Raw genomic sequence first — 15,194 nt, 5'->3', positions numbered from 1 at the left:
CCGTCACTGTATCCCATTATCCTGTAGTATGTTCTTCATTACACTTATTATATAAATGTATCTTACATATCTTAAAAAAAAAAAAAAAAAAAAGAATGAGGGTCAGGAGCCTCCAGTAAGCTGACCCCAGGCTTGCTCTGAGGTGATGTCGCCAGGTAGGACCGGGCTGAGGTTGGGCTTGGAAAGGGGAGAGGTGGGAGGAGACATGGGGTTCATCTATGGCACAAGTGAAAGAGCCAGTGAGTTACCTGAGTTTCAAGAATTTCCCAGAATGGAAAAATACAGCACCTTAAAGGGGGCACATACGAGGCTCCTGGCCAGGACTGTGGTTACTCAGCTATGTTCTTAGGTTACCTTTGTTGGCCTGACCCCGAGGAATGCTGACACTTGTCACCCTTTTCCCTGAACTTGGCAGGGCCAGAGCCTTATGGACCTACCTAACAGGGACCTCTAGATCCTTGAGTCACGGGTGGAATATGTTTCCCTCCACCGTGAAAGCCTGTTTGGCATTCAAGCAAAATGAATGGGCCTTTCTCTTTTCTTATTCTTACCCCTTGTCCTCAGAAACTAAGGCTGAAGCAGTCACTTGGCTCTGGGCCTGTCCTTACCTGCTCCCTGGGAGGCAGCTTCCACACCCTTTGGCCTGAATCATTTCAGGTAACAAATGAGAGGACCCCCCAAAGAAGCCAAGAGCCTATCCTTCTTACTGTACATTAGAGCTGACATTATGGAAAAATGCTTGGTATACAACAGATGTTCATTATATGGTAGTTTCCATTTCATTGACTTAGAACAGGGGACCAAGCCCTTCATTCTTGTCCTATTTGGTGGCAGATTTGCTCTGGTGAGAAACTCTCTTGCTCAAGAGCAGCTTAGGCACACAGGTGCATTGTGCCAGTAGCTGGGGGGGACACAGGGCAGGGGATTGCATTACTTGGATATGGTGGTTGTGGGTATCTCCACTAGACGACTTTTCCAGTTTTTCTTTGTTTTTCTTTTTTCTTTTCTACCTTGATCCAATACCTAACCCTCCACAGAATAAATAGAACAGTGACATATTTCATAGTTTTCATGGTTGATTTCCTGCACTTTTGTGTGTGTGTGTGTGTGTGTGTGTGGAACTTCCCTGGCCAGGGATGGAACCCGTGCCCCCTGCAGCGGAAGTGCCGAGTCTTAACCACTAGACCACCGGGGAAGTCCAGATTTCCTGCACTTTTGACAATAGAGTAAACAGCAACTCTGGCTTTGAAATCAAACAGACTTCGGTCCAAATCTGGGCTCTGACATTTATCAGCTGTGTGATCCTAAGCAAGTGACTGAACATCTCTGAGCCTCAGTTTCTGCATTTGTAAAATTATGATAATAAAAGGACATACTTCATAGGGTTAAGGGGAAGAATAAATGTCCATGTAAAGAAACAGGCAGAAAGAAAGCATTCAACAACAGTCATGTACTATTATTATCTTTAATATTAGTGTTATTACTCCCTTCTGTTAAAACTGCAGAAATCACCTCCTGATACTTCAGAACACCAAGGAAGGAATTTTACCCAAGTCTGTCCACCAGGTGGCACATGAGTGCTAAATTGCCTAGGCCACTTTCGTACCAGAAGGATCTCATTTTAATTGTTTTTTTAAAAAATAAAACGTAGCAAATATGAAATTTTTGTAAGCAATATTATATATGTGTGTGCATATATATATATATATTTTGTTTGTTTGTTTGTTTGCTGCGCGGCTTGTGGGATCTTAGTTCCGCGACCAGGGATTGAACCCCCTCGCCCCAGCAGTGAAGCACGGGGTCCTAACCACTGGACCGCCAGGGAATTCCCTATATCTTTATAATCTTTATACTCAACTTTATTGAAGTGTTATTTATATACCATAAAATTCACTGGTTTCAAGTGCACAATTCAATGATATTTTAGTACATTTTGACCAAGTTGTGCAACCATTGTAATAGTTTAATTTTGGAACATTTACATCGCCCTAATAATATCCCTCTATAAGCTATATTTCCTAACTTTAAAAATTATGAAATGTTTGGGGACTTCCCTGGTGTTCCAGCGGTTAAGAATCTGCCTTCCAATGCAGGGGACGCGGATTCGATCCCTGGTTGGGGAACTAAGATCCCACGTGCCGCGGGGCAACTAAACCTGCATGCTGCAACTAGAGAAAAGCCCGCGTGCCTCAACTACTGAGCCCGTGCACTCTGGAGCCCAAGAGCCACAACTAGAGAAGCCTGCGCACCGCAACTAGAGAGAAGCCCACAACAAACAGCCTGCATGCCGCAATGAAAACCCAGCACAGCCAAAAAAAAAAGTACAATAAAAAATTATGCAATGTTTCAAAATCTGTAAAAGTAAATAGAATAATAACCATGTATGCATATCACACAGGTCTAACAAATGTTACATTTTATAAGCATAGACTTGATACTGCAGGTACATTTCTGCATCTCCTCACCTCCCTGCCTCTCCAGTAATAATTAGTATTCTGCTATTGGCCAGTGTCCTTCCTTCTATGTTTTAATATTTTTATTGCATGTGTATGTATCCATAAACAATATATGATAGTTTTGTTTCCTTTAAAATTTCCATAAATGTTATCATACTATTTATAGAAAAGTTGTTTTTTTAACCTAATATTGGGTAAATATTCTCTAATTTCACCTCACAAAGGTTGTATCAATTTGCATTCTCACAACCAGTGTGTGAAAACTCCAGTTTCCCTTGTCAACACAGTGTGCTCTCAAAGTTTTATCTTTTATCTTTGACAATCTCATAGTGAAAAATGACATCTCAGTATAATTCTAATTCATGTTTCTCAGGTTATGAATGATACCTAGCATATTTTAATCTATTAAAGATCAATTTGTAATTCATTTACTTTTATCAATTTGGTCATGTCCTTTGGCCTTTTTTTTTCAGTTTGTCAGACTTTTCTTATTAATTTATAGTCACCCTTTATATACTAAGGAAATTAGCCTTATGCCATAAATAGGTGTTTCAAATATTTTTTTTCCAGTGTATTGTTTGCCTTTTGACTTTTAGGATATGGGGGCAATGAGGAAATGTTTTATTTTTTGCAGGGTTTTCCCACCCCAATATTATTTTTAAATTATTTTACGAATTCTAGTATTTTTTAAAATTATTTTTTAATTTATTTATTGGCTGCATTGGGTCTTCATTGCTGCATGCAGGCTTTCTCTAGTTGTGTCAAGCAGGGGCTACTCTTCGTTGTGGTGCACGGGCTTCTCATTGCCGTGGCTTCTCTTGTTGCAGAGCACAGGCTCTAGTCATGTGGGCTTCAGTAGTTGTGGCACGTGGGCTCAGTAGTTGTGGCTCATGGGCTCTAGAGCGCAGGCTCAGTAGCTGTGGAGCACGGGCCTAGTTGCTCCACGGCATGTGGGATCTTCCCGGACCAGGGATCAAACCCATGCCCCTGAATTGGCAGGTGGATTCTTAACCACTGCATCACCAGGGAAGTCCCCGAGTTCTAGTATTTTTGTGGTTTCATTTTTAACATTTATATCTTTTATCTGTTTGGAATTTTATTCAGTGTGAATAATGAGGTAGGGTTCCAATTTTATCTTTTCCTGTTGCTTCAAACCATATTTATTGAATAATCCATCTTTTTCACAAAGTACACAATGCCATCTTTATCATATAATAAATTCCATATGCATTTCTGTCTAGTCATGGAACAATTTGCAGGCTCCTTTCAAGGGCAGGTCAAAGCTGGGGGCCACAAATAAAGAATCTGCAGAGCTGGCTGGAGTCTGTGTTCTGAGTCAACTTTCTCTATACAGCCTCTGAGTTGCTGAACTTTGGGGAGAGCCTTGTCGGCTGCATTTGGCTGCTGGATGCCAAGGAGGTGGTCTTTGATTTAGAAAGATGGAGCTTCTAGGAAGTAGTGCTGCTTTGTGGTCAGTTCTCTGGTTAAGATAAAGCATAAAAGATAAGAGATTAAAACTCACAAACTGATTAAGAAGTTCACAAACTGATTCTAAAATTTATATGCAAATGACCTATAATAGTCAAGATAAATCTCAAAAAAAGAGGAACAGAGTAGGAAGACTTACATTACCAGATTTCAAGATGTACCATAAAGCCGCAGTCATTAAGACAGTGTGGTATTGGCCTAAGACAGACAAATAGATTAGTAGGACAGAGTCCGGATACAGCCTCCTACACATCCTTGGATTTATGACAAAGGCCCAAGTGCAATTCAATGGAAGAAAGAAATCACCCCCTCCCCCGCTCCCCAGTAAATGGAGCAACAGGATATCTCTTAAAAAACAAAAAACCCGGGACTTCCCTGGTGGTCCAGTGGTTGGGACTCCACATTTCCACTGCAGGGGGCATGGGTTCGATTCCTGGTCAGGGACTAAGATCTCACATGCCCAGGTGTGGCAAAACACAGAAAAACAAAAACAAAAAACCCTTTACCCCTTCCTCAGACCATACACAAATATTAATTCAAGATGGGTCATAGAATTAAATGTAAAAAAGTAAAACAATAAAGCTTCTAGAAGAAGACATAGAATATCTTTGTGACCATGGGGTAGGCGAGGATTTCTTAAATGGGCACAAAAAGCACAAATTATAATAGATAATTCTTCTCTTTATTCAACATTTGTTGAGTGCCTACTGGGTGCCGTGCTATGCTAGGTACCAGACATGCCCATAAAAAAAATGTCAGCCCAGCCTTAGAGGAGCTGATTCAGTTTAATGGGACAGACAAGCACCTCCTCAGGCAACAATACTGTAGCTTTCTAGGGGCTCTGATTAGGTAATCACAGGAGGCAGTGGTGGCAAGAGGAGGCGAACCTTACCCAGAGTTCTTAGAAGGCTTCTTGGAATATGTGAAATCAAAGCCAAGCCTTAAAGGATGAGGAAAGTCTGACAGGTTGTAGCAGAAAGAAACAGTGTTTTTGAAGTGCTGGCAGGGACAGAGTAGGTGGGTAGAACTGCAAGATATTCCGTTTGTGGGGAGCAGGTGGTTGGGACTGGATATAGTTTCAAGAATGTGTGTATGTTGTTAATTTTCCTTTAATTGATCACTTAAGCCAGAGGGTTCTCCAAGTTCATTGAGCACAAGAATTACCCACAAACTTCTAAAATGAACATTCTGGGACCCTGCCACAGAAATATTTACCCATTTATCCAGTAGGTGTGAAGTGGGCCTGAAAATCTGCATTTTAACAAGCATTTCCCCCTCTCCCCCAATGACGCTAATTCTGCCAGCCATCAAACCACCCTTTGAAAAACAGTGATTATGCATTAAGGTTCTTCCCCCTGGGAAATGGAAAGTACTTTCTTAGGCAGCATGGGGTAAGAGAGCTGAGAGCTTTCCTGGATAATCAGACTATGATGCAAGTAAGCCTAATAAGTCTCCTCCTCTGGAACCAGAAGGGCCCTGTGCAAGCATCTGAGGGATGAGGAAGCAAGGAGGCAGAGAGCAGCAGCTCCTGGGAATTCTGCCTAGTAACCAGGAGGTCTGGAAAATTTCCCAGCATGCTCTGGGGACTCAGGTCCAATCTCCATTCTCCTTATGAATATGTATGAGCCCCCAGAAGTCAGCTGGTTTCCTAGACTCCTGCTTCAGAATTGACAAAATAATGTAAACATTACAGAGCCTGAGGATATACACATAGCATGTTTCAGGGCCTGGCACCTCGATTAGGAAACTGTTTTCTAGCAGTGGTTTCACAAGTATTTCTCCAGTAATAGATGAATATACTTGTGACTATGTGCAAAATATCAAACAAAATGGATTTTTTAAGGACTGCCCTGAAAGTTCTACCTCCATCAACAGGGTTAGTGTGTATGATGAGTGCCTTTCCTATAGCAGACACTGGGTTGACAACCTAATAGCAACCTCCCGGCAATTCCCTGGTGGTCCAGTGGTTAGGACTCCGGGCTTTCACTGCCAAGGGCTGGGGGTTCAAGCCCTGGACGGGGAACTAAGATCCCACAAGCTGCGCAGCACAGCCAAAAGAAAAAAAAACAAAGTCATTGCTAATAGCAACCTCTCCTTTACTCCCTGGCAGAGGCCTTATTTCCCCTTCCTAGCTTGTCAATTGTCTAAGCCCCTCTGGGTCATCATAAGGGGACCAGCTAATGGATCAACCCCTGGGGTCATTGAGAAATAGAAGATAGAACCCAAAACTCATAGGTGGAAATTAATAGGCTAGTGGAAAAAAAAAAAGCAAGGACTAACTATTAAATACTTGAGAATCACCAACTCATGAGAGCTGGAGATATTTATGAATACATAGATGGCTGGAACTTTTAATAACCAAAAACTAAATAAATGCATACCCCACAGCCCTGCCCAGCAATTCCACTCTTGGGGGTATATCTAACAGAAATGAATGTCATATCTAACCAAGAACTAGAATATTCATTCTTGGGTGAAACAGAAACAAGCCAAATGTTCATCACTGTAGAATGGGTTAATAAATTGTGATATGCTCACAATTTATTTGGAATACTATACAGAAATGAAAATGAACAAACTAAGGCTATATGCAAGAACATGAGCGAATACAAGAATCAAATATTGCATGAAATAAGTCAGATACAAAAGACCATATAATGTATTATTCTGTTTTTATTTTTTATTTTTTGGGCTGTGCCATGCGGCATGCGTGATCTTAGTTCCCTGACCAGGGATGACCAGGGATCGAACCCATGCCCCCTGCATTGGGAGCACAGAGTCTTAACCACTGGACCACCAGGGAAGTCCCCATAATGTATTATTCTATTTACAGGAAGTTCAGGAACAGGCAAAACTTATTCTTATTTATTTATTTGTTTGTTTATTTGAGATATAATTGACAAATTATTGAGTAAATTTAAGGTGTACAACATGTTGATTTGATTTGATACATTCATATATTGCAATATGATTACTACCTCAGCATTAGCTAACACCTCTATCACCTCACACAATTATTTCCTTTTTGTGGTGAGAACACAAAACTTATTCTTAAATGATAGAAGTCAGAAGACTGGTTATCTTGTAGAAATAGGGAATAGGGTCATACAGGGAAGGAGCCTAAAGGAACTTACTGGTGCTGGAAATATTCTATTTCTTGATCTGGGTGGTGGTCACATGCATGTATACATGTGTAAAAATTCATTGTGCAAACTCCCATCCTAGGTGGAATTTCTCCTAGCAAAACGAGAACATATGTCTACACAAAAACCTGCATACAAATGTTCGTAGCAGCATTAATCATAGTAGCCAAAAGGTGGAAACAACACTTTATTAGTTTGCTAGGGCTGCTATAACAAAGTACCACAGACTAGGTGCCTTAAAAAATAGAAATTTATTTTCTCACAATTCTGGAGGCTAGAAGTCAGAGATACAAAGTGTCAACAGAGTTGGTTTCTTCTGAGGCCTCTCTCATTGGCCTCTCTCACTGGCCTGTATCTTGACATAGTCTTCTCTCTGTGTGTCTGTGTCCTAATTTCCTCTTGTTCTAAGGAAACCAGTCAGATCGGATTAGAGCCGAATATGACTCATTTTACTTAATTACCTCATTTTACTTAATTACCTCTTTAAAGACCCTGTCTCCAAATACATCATATTCTTAGGTACTTGGAATTAGGACTTCAACAAATAAATTTTTTAAAAAAATTTATTGAAACATAGATGACTTACAATGTTGTGTTAGTTTCAGGTGTACAGCAAAGTGATTCAGTTATATATATATGTATTCTTTTTTAGGTTCTTTTCAATTATACGTTATTACAAGATATTGAGTATAGTTTCCTGTGCTTTCAACATATGAATTTTTGAAGGATGCATTTCAGCTCATAACAAACCCAAATGTCCATCAACTGATGACTGGAGAAACAGAATGTGGTATATCCATTATAAAAGAATATCATTCGGCAGTAAAAAAGAAATGAAGTATTGATCCATGCTACAACATGAATAAACCTTAAAAACATCATGCTAAGTGAAAGAAGCCAGTCAGAAAAATGTACATATTGGACTTCCCTGGTGGTCCAGTGACTTAAGACTCTGCGCTCCCAATGCAGGGGTCCAGGGTTCAAACCCTGGTCAGGGAACTAGATCCCACATGCCACAACTAAAAATCCCGCATGCCACAACTAAGACCCAGCGCAGCCAAATAAGTAAATAAATAAATATATACATATTTTTAAAGTACATATTTTCTGACTCCATTCATATGAATGTCCATCATGGGCAAATCCATGGAGACAGAGAGTAGAATAGTGGTTGCCAGGCCCAGAGTGGAGATGAGGGAGAAATAGGGAGTGACTACTCATGAGCTCAAAGGTTCTTTTTGGGGTGGCAAAAATATCCTAAATTAGACTGTTGCACAACTCTGAATATACTAAGCACCACCAAAGAGTTTAACTGGGTGAACTGTATGATACGTGGATTGTATCTCAAGAAAGCTGTTATGAAAAATTCATTGCCCTATACCCTTAAGATTTCTGCACTTTATTGTGTGTCATATACCCCAATACAAACTAAAACAAATCAAAACTATATGAGTCCCAGGGCTTCCCTGGTGGCGCAGTGGTTAAGAATCCCCAGCCCTGGTCTGGGAAGATCCCACATGCCGCAGAGCAACTAAGCCCATGTGCCACAACTACTGAGCCTGTGCTCTAGAGCTTGCAAGCCACAACTACTGAGCCTGCATGCCACAAATACTGAGCCTGTGTGCCACAATTGCTGAAGCCCACGCTCCTAGAGCCCGTGCTCCACAAGAAGAGAAGCCACCGCTCGTCGCAACTAGAGGAGAAAGCCTGTGCACAGCAGCGAAGACCCAACGCAGCTAAAAACAAAACTATATTAGTCCCATAAACAACAAGGTCCTACTGTATAGCACAGGGGACGATATCCAATCTCATGGAATAAACCATAATGGAAAAGAATATTAAAAAAAGAATGTATAGGGACTTCCCTGGCAGGCCAGTGATTGAGAATCCACACTCCCACTGCAGGGGGCATGAGCTTGATCCAGTCAGGGAACTGAGATCCTGCATGCCATGCGGTGCGGCCAAAAAAAAAAAAAAAAGTATATATATGTGTATAACTGAGTCACTTTGCTGTACAGCAGAGATTGGCACAACATTATAAATCAACTAGACTCCAATTAAAAAATAAAACTATATTAGTCCCTTCCTCCAGAGGCATTCAAGAAGATGGGTGGAGAGGAAGAAGGTATATGCTCACTGCCAGAGTTGCCCTTCACTGTATCTGAGAAAGTGCCAGAAAGATTAAGCATGCAGGCAAGTGGGACCAGGGACCTGAAAATGGATGGAGCTGGGGAAGAACTGAGGGAAGTAAAATAGGATGCCTGAGAATAAAACGGAATTCAATTCAATGAAAACAAATTTGATTTTGGCCAAACGAAAACAAACCTACCTTTTAATATTTTCTTGTGAAGCAGCCCATAAAGAAAACCACCAACCACTACAAGACAGAGATGACCGTCAGGAACACCTTGATGTAATTCTGCAAGTATGAATTGAGTGCCTTCTATGTGTCAGAGTCTGTGCGAGGCACCAGGCCAGGAATATGTGTCTCCAGACAGCTGCTGGGAAGTACACGGGGGAGGAAGGGAAGAGAGACGGTGTTGGCCAGAGACACAAGGAAAAGCCTCATTCAGCTAGGAAAACCCCTAACCTTGAGCAGGGGCTGAGGCTGAGAGGAGCAGAGGATGGGGGTCGTGTTTGTGTGTGAACTGGGGCTTCAGGGAAGTGTTGGGGAGGAGGAAGTCCATTCTGGCTTCTCAGACTGGGTAGTGACAGCTATAGCTAGAAGAGAGGGAGCGCCCTCCCCATCTGGGCTGGGACTTGAGTTTGGCAGAGCAGGGAAGAGTAAGTCAACACCTATCCTGAGGGCTTTATCAAAATTCCACTCCCGTCAATGCTGAATCTGCCTGAGCCAAGAAGGGAAAAGTTCAGGTCATGCTCCCCCAAGTTCAGATTCTGTAAATCCAGGTTGTATTTGCAGGTATGAGAGACGAGGGGAAGTCTGGGATCAGACATTTAAATTTTTTAACAAGCCCTCAAATCATTCTGGTGCAAGTGGGTGGGAGGTAGGGGGATGTTTCTTAAACTATAGTTGGAGAAACACTGCCTAAGGGGAACTGCATCTAATCCTCTTCTACAGATTTGTCTCCTAGTAAAAAGTCTCACCTAAATCCTTTCTGCTGCTGCTGTAATCACCACAACCTGCCTGCCTCTTTTGGTCAGAAATAAAATGTTTTATAAACTTTTTAAAATTTCTGCTGCTGGGTACAGGCCAGTAAAAGCAAGGCAACCCAGGGAGTTAAGTGAACTTTTGAGCTTGTCATTATTTCTAATTTATTCTTTGCTACCCTGGATGATGCCTCCCACTGTAAATTCTGAATTCAGAGGAACTTTTGGGTCACCCATGCAGGGGAAGAAAGCTAGTTGTTCCCAGGAGATAGGAGCACTATTCTTTTGTTTATTTATTCAAAATATATTTATACCAAGTTGGCACGTATGTGGAACAACTGGAACTCTCATACACTGCTGGTGGGAATCTTAAATGGTACAATCACTTTGGGAAAACAGTTTGGCAGTTTCTTATAAAATTAAAACATAGGCTTACCATGTGGTCCAGCAATTCCACTCCTAAGTGTTAATTCAAGAGAAATAAAAACATATGTCCTCCGAAAAGGCTTGTACAGAATGTTCACAGCAGTTTTATCTGTATTAGCTAAAAACAGGAATCAATTCTATCAACACAAATTGTGGTATATCTATATGATGGAAAGCTACTAGACAATAAAATGGAATATGTTATTGATATGATCAATAGCATAGGTGAACTTCAAAAACATTATGCTGGGACTTCCCTGGTGGCCCAGTGGTTAATAATCCACCTGCCAACGCAGGGGACACAGGTTCGAGCCCTGGTCCGGGAAGATCCCACATGCCGCAGAGCAACTAAGCCTGTATACCACAACTGCTGAGTCTGCGCTCTAGAGTCCGTGAGCCACAACTACTGAGCCCGTGTGCTGCAACTACTGAAGCCCGGGCTCCTAGAGCCCGTGCTACGCAAAAAGAGAAGCCACCGCAGTGAGAAGCCCCTGCATCACAACGAAGAGTAACCCCCGCTCACCACAACTAGAGAAAGCCCGCGCGCAGCAACGAAGCCAAAAATAAATTAAAAACAAACAAACAAAAAAAGCAGTTCAAAAACATTATACTGAGTGAAAGAAGCCGGACACAGAAGTGGACATACTGTATGATTCCACTTATATGAAATTTCACTCTGCAGTGTATAAAGCATAATATGGGCTGCCAGGAGTTGGGTGAGGGTGTGGATTGAGAAAAGAATGATTGAAACTCTCTGTATCTTGATTGTAGTCATAATTACAGATGTCAAAATTGTACTGTGCACTTAAAAGAGCTGTTTTGTTTGTAAATTATGCTTCAATAAAATAAAATAAATAGGGTAAAAAAGAAAAACTATATTATGCTATAGATCACTCAACTAATAAGGCATACAAAGCATTCAGCAAGTATAAAAATCTGACTATGATTCGTCAGTACATTGTGTGCAGGTCAGGAGCAGAGGGAGAAATATGGCTTTTTTTTTTTTCTTTCTGCTTACAAAAATAACCCACTTGTAAGAAGTAATTCTAAGTCCTTATAAACCCAACATTTCAGAGGCCACCACTGGAAATGGATTATTCCTCCAGTTTATTTCTAAGCCTATTCTAACGTATATTATTAGAGAATCCTATTAAACATATTTCGCTTCTCAACTTTCTTCTTCATAAAACAATATATTTCCCGTATCTTCATACTTACTTCTTTTTACTTTTTGTATAGTTCCATTGAAGTATAATTTAACTGGTCTTCTTTTGAGGGATCATTTGTTGCTATTTTCATTCCTTTCTTTTTTTTTTTTGCTCAGTGCAGCATGCGGGATCTTATTTCCCCAACCAAGGATTGAACCCATGCCCCCTGCAGTGGAAGCGCAGAGCCTTAACCACTGGACCGCCAGGGAAGCCCATCCTTTTTTTATTCCTGAAAACAGTTATAGCCATCCTTGTAATTACACAGCATGAGGATTCCTATATGTAAGTTGGTTTCCTAGAAGTTTGTTGGTCAAGTTGCTTGGTTAAAAAGAATAACAGTTTCAATGAGGGGAAAAATGATTCCTTTTCTGTTGCTGTGGCTGCAGGACCTCTGTGGGGCGGGGCTGGGGAGGAAAGGAGATACACGTTCTCAGAATGCTTTATCAGACAAGATTATTAATTACAAGGCAAAAACCCAACTCTGGCTGATTAGTGAAAATGGATTTTTGTTGAAAGGATTTTATTTAGTTCACAGAATTGGGGGAAACTTTTGTTATAAACTGAATAACATTTTGTGGATCAGTTTGAGACTGGAACCACCACTGTAACACTGCTGCTAGGGGAAAATCTGTTTCAAAGTTCAGACACCTGTTTACAAATAACCTGAATTCACTGCAGTCAGAGACCACACCTAATTAATTGTTGTGACCCAAAAAGACTGTGGACTCTCACCGTGGCGGTTGGGTGGTCTTATACCTTAACTGTTCTGTTTCACCCCCAGCTGGGTGTACTTATTCAATTCTGATACTAACCATCTGTAGTTAGCACCTGACTCCAAAGGTGTATGGGCTCAGTCTCTGTGATATGGCGATATAATAAGAAATAAATGTTTGGACTTGTCCTAGTTCCTGGCCTAAGAGCTTCTAAAACCCTTGGAAAATTCCCTGAGCGTTAGTGGTGAGAAAAGTTTTTTGTTACTCATTATAAGCTCATTATAAGCTCCTTTCAACCATACTTGAGTTTATACTAATGAGTTGACTCTTGGTGGGTTCCTAGATAGCTTGAGGGTGAGGGCTGGTTACCAGATGAATCAACCATGTGATTAGAGCATTGGAATTTTTAGTTTCACCTTACGCCCACCTCCCAAAGGGAGAGGGGCTGGAGACTGAGTTAACCACAAATGGCCACAATGATTTAATCAACCATGCCTGTGTAATGGAACCTCCATAAAACCCCTGAACTATGGCCTTCAGAGAGCTTCCATGTGTCAGGAGGGTGCCTCACTTCAAGTCCACTGGGACAGACACTCCTGTGCTTGGGACCCATCCAGACCTTGCCCTATGTACCTCTTAGTCTGGCTGAGCAACTGTACCCTTTATGATAAACTGATAAACGTAAGTAAAGTGTTTCCCTGAGTGCTGTGAGCCAATATAGCAAATTATCAAATACGAGGAGGGAGTTGTGGAAACCTTCAATTTATAGCCGGTTGGCCAGAAGCATGGTCACAAACTGGGCTTGTGACTGGCATCTTAAGTGGGGGAAGGGGGAGCAGTGTTGTGGGACTGAGCCTTTAACTTGTGGGATCTGATGCTAACTCCTCAGGTAGTTAGTGTGAGAACTGAATTAAATTGTAGGATACCCAGCTGAAGACATTTGTTGTCAGATGTTAATTGCTGTGAGTGAAAAACATCTTACTAGTTCTCAACAAGATGGCCCTCATGTCAACTGCTAGACACATTTGGGGGTCCCCAGACCAACCATACTTCTGACCAACTGGCTACAAATTCAGGGTTTCCCATGACTCCCTTAGGTTTGATAATTCACTAGAAGGACCCACAGAACTTGGGAAAGCACTAAACTTACAATTACAGCTTTATCATAAAGCACTAAACTTACAATTACAGCTTTATCAGAAAGCATAGAGATCAGGAACGGCCAAATGAAGAGACACATAGGATGTAGCCTTTAGGGGCAACACAGAGCTTTGGTGCTTTCTCCCTGTGGAGTCAGGGTGAGTCACACTCCAGGCACACAATAGGTTCACCAACCAGGAAGCTCCCACCAGCCTAAGTGCCCACAGTTTTTATTGAGGTTTCGTCACCAAAGGCACGATAAATGAAATCACTGGTCACGTGACTGAACTCAGTCTCCAGACCTCTCCCCTCCCTGGAGGTGGAAAAGTCCAATCCTCTAATCGCGTGATTGGTCTTTCTGGTGACCAGCCCACTATTCTGAAGCTATCTAGGGGCTCAATTTGAGTCACCTCATTAGCATAACATAGACACTTCTGTTGCTCAGGAAATTCCAAGGTTTTTCTGTGCCAGGAACCAGGGACAAAAATCAGAGACATTATATTCTTTATTATACCACAGCAGTATCACACTCATTGTCATTACCATTGTGCTTGTCTCCCTGGTAAGCTTCTGGGAAGGCAGGGAGCTTGACCTGTTGTTTGCCACGTATGGTGCCCTCTTTAAATTTGCTGAGCAAATCAATGAGGCTGGTGCTGATGTAGTTCTGGACTTCAGGTATTGGTTATGCTGTATTCAAAAACAGCACCTTGTAGCCAAAATGTCTATCAACAGGGAACTAGTTGAATAAATCACGGCACATCATACAATGGAATCACTACTGAAAAAGTATGAAGATGCTCTAGATAGATGTGCTAATAATGAATAGATCTCTAAGGCAGAATGTGTAGTACTACAAAAAAAAGTCAAGGTGCAGAACAATATAGAATGGTATGTTCTCTTTCACATACAATGAAAAGTGTTTAAATCCTAACTGTACAGCCTAGTGACCATTTACTAATTAATACATCCGTGTTTACCACTTTGCAGATCAAGTTATAGAACATTTCCAGGACTTGGAAATCTTTCTCATATTTCCTTGCAGACCATACTCTCCAAATGGGAACCATTATTCTAACTTCTCTCACCCTGGATTAATTTTGTCTGATTTTGAACTTTATATCTTTGGAATCAGAGAATATACTGCCTATTTAAACTAAGCATTCTATCCTGTTATAAATAAATAATGCTTTGTGACCTGCTTCTCCTGCTTACCACTATGTCATGAATGTCTTGCATTTATAATCTTCAAAAAAAATGATGACTTTAAATTGTTGCATTGTAAATAATATGTTCTCTGCTATATTTAACTAGCCTATTTTTTTTTTTTTTAAATTCATGAGGGAGGAGTTCAGAGAATCCATACAGGCAGCAAGTGGAGAAACTAGAACCCAGGCCTGCGTGTCAGGCACTCACTTTTCCACTGCAAAAAGCAAAGTGCTCAAATATGGGCAGAGTCTTGCAAATGTCTCGCACGAGGGCATTATAATAGCAACAAGAATGACTAATAAGTAT

This window comes from Balaenoptera musculus, chromosome 14 (assembly GCF_009873245.2).
Source record: "Balaenoptera musculus isolate JJ_BM4_2016_0621 chromosome 14, mBalMus1.pri.v3, whole genome shotgun sequence".
Lineage (NCBI taxonomy): Eukaryota > Metazoa > Chordata > Mammalia > Artiodactyla > Balaenopteridae > Balaenoptera > Balaenoptera musculus.
The sequence above is the reverse complement of the archived record's forward strand: the minus strand, read 5'-3'. Positions refer to the sequence as shown.